The sequence below is a fragment of the Triticum urartu genome, chromosome 6A (assembly GCF_056163025.1).
Source record: "Triticum urartu cultivar PI428250 chromosome 6A, HENAU_Tu73, whole genome shotgun sequence".
NCBI classification, from domain to species: domain Eukaryota; kingdom Viridiplantae; phylum Streptophyta; class Magnoliopsida; order Poales; family Poaceae; genus Triticum; species Triticum urartu.
The window spans coordinates 428,157,581-428,160,409 of NC_141878.1; positions in this window are offsets into that span (position 1 = coordinate 428,157,581).

Genomic DNA, 2,829 nt, shown 5'->3' on the forward strand with positions numbered 1-2,829 from the left:
CATGCCCAAACGCCTGCCCGAACTAGGTATCCACACATCACTCCCTTGTGCACTGTTCCGACGATGTTTGGATATCCTTTCACTGCTCTCTTAGCTTACACGCCTATGCAACTCTGGCCTTAACTCTTATTTTTTCTGGAGATATCATCTGAAACAAGCAAATCCATATTTTAGTGAAGCATGACGGCGCTACGGGATCTGGTACACATCCTGCACACCCGTATAACCTTGTAAGTATCTGTCCTCTGGTACAACATCAAGGTCGATTCCTCTTATTTGATCAACCATTCGCCGTGTCAAAAATGCAGAGGGGGATGCAAGGAGCACAAGGCCTGCACATCCAAGCAAGTGGTAACATGGGCTTGTACATGGAACATCCCAAGCGCAAGCAGAGATGTAGTGAGCCTGTACAACGAGCTAGCGTAAGTCCCTGCATTTCATTTAATTCGTACTGGCATTTGTGTATGATTTGTGTGCAGTGGCTGATCCACGAATTCAAGTTACCAGGGGCGAACATTTAACTTAAAAAATACGAAGGCACTTGCACTCCGAAAATCAACATAACTTGATAAATGTGAAGCTACATGCACTTTGAAAACCAGCTAATGATCCAAAGTAGTTCAGATTATAAACACTAAATGATGCAAGCACCAAAAAACACAAAATGCAACATGGTGTACAAGGACTACAAACATGGTCTGTACCTGCTTGAATTATTCGTTCTCTGGCTGAAAATATCGAAGTGTAATTGCACGTATAACCAGTGCGCAAACTGCATATCAATATATCTATCCTGCACAAGTATGCTAATAGTTTCAAACAACGGATTAGAAAAGTATGTATGCTATGTTGTCATGATATGGGGACTTTCTGGTAGATGGCCTCGACGTTTCCTCAAGCTATGAAAATGCACTACAATTTGCTTGTCATCAATGCCTGCAAATCTCTGTCTCTCTCAACATAGTAGATCATCATTAGACACTAAATCCTTCAATGAGCTTGCAAAATTCTTTCATTAGATCCCTCATTAGACACTATATGTTCATCACCAGGAGCATGTAAAATGTTTGCATCAAATCCTTCATTAGCAGTCTGTTCATTAGACACTTCAGGCTCAAGAACAACATGAGCTTGTATGTTTGCACCGGAAACTTGATTAGATACATCAGATTCAGTCAGTTCAGTATTGATTGGGGGAGTTATAAAATAAGTAGAAATTTGTTTCATTTTCACATAGATTCCCTACATACAAGCAGTTTTACAACACCGTCAGGTTTAACTATTGGCCAGAAATTGAAGAGTTGAATTAGATATAATCGGGGATGTGATGTACCTGCTCGTTGCGCATGCTGCTCTTGCAAGCTGCGACTGTCCGTTTGCGCAAGCTCGATGCCATGCCCGTGCTGCCACCGCTGCCTCCCACACAGGCTACACCCAGGGTTGGATCTTCATCTTCTTGTCCTTCCTTTCGCTTGAAGCCCGGCGACCACCCTCCAACGAGGGCGCGAGGAAGTGCTGTGTCGATCTGTCCAGCGGCGGCTAGATTAGGAGCGAACCAGACTGGAGGCTAGAGCGAATGAATTGAGATTTTTGCTGCCGTCAATCGATATGGGAGGCGCTCATTTGGGCCGCGAGCCTGCTATAGGGCCTGCCTTGCACTTATGTTATTGGCCCATTGAGGGAGTCCTGGATTAGGGGATCTCCGGACAACCGGACTATCCCCATTGGTCGGGCTGTTAGACTATGAAGGTACAAGATTGAAGACTTCGTCTCGTGTCCGGGTGGGACTCTACTTGGCGTGGAAGGCAAGCTGGGCAATACGGATATGGATATCTCCTCCTTTGTAACCGACCTTGTGTAACCCTAACCCTCTCCGGTGTCTATATAAACCGAAGGGTTTTAGTCCGTAGGACAACAACCACAACATACAATCATACCATAGGCTAGCTTCTAGGGTTTAGCCTCTCTGATCTCATGGTAGATCTACTCTTGTACTACCCATATCATCAATATTAATCAAGCAGGACGTAGGGTTTTACCTCCATCAAGAGGGCCCAAACCTGGGTAAAACATTGTGTCCCCTGCCTCCTGTTACCATCCAGCCTAGACGCACAGTTCGGGACCCCCTACCCGAGCTCCGCCGGTTTTGACACCGACATTGGTGCTTTCATTGAGAGTTCCTCTGTGTCGTCACCTTTAGGCCCGATGGCTCCTCCGATCATCAACAACGATGCGTCAGGGTGAGACCTTTCTCCCCGGATAGATCTTCGTGTTCGGCGACTTTGCACTGCGGGCTAATTCGCTTGGCCGTCTGGAGCAGATTAAAAGCTACGCCCCTGGCCATCAGGTCAGATTTCGAAGTTTGAACTACACGGCTGACATCCGTGGAGACTTGATCTTCGACGAATTCGAGCCACAGCCGGGCGCGCTGCACTGTCACGATGGGTATGACCTAGCTCTGCCGCCGAACAGTACCCCAGAGGCCGCGCCCGCATCAGCTCCGACCCTTAGCTCGGAGCCAACTACGCCAATCGAGGACGGGTGGCTAGACACCGCCTCAGGGGCTGCAGTCTTAATAGCGATCGAGCCGAACACCAGCCTAATCCTCTGCGAAGCCCGTGACTCCAAGGTGCCGGACTCTTTTCCGGACTCCGAACTATCCACGCCCCTGCCAATCGAATCCGATTGGGCACCGATCATGGAATTCACTGCCACGGATATCTTTCAGCACTCGCCCTTCGGCGACATTCTGAATTCACTAAGGTCTCTCTCTTTGTCAGGAGAGCCCTGGCCGGACTATGGCCAACAAGATTGGGATGCGGACGACGA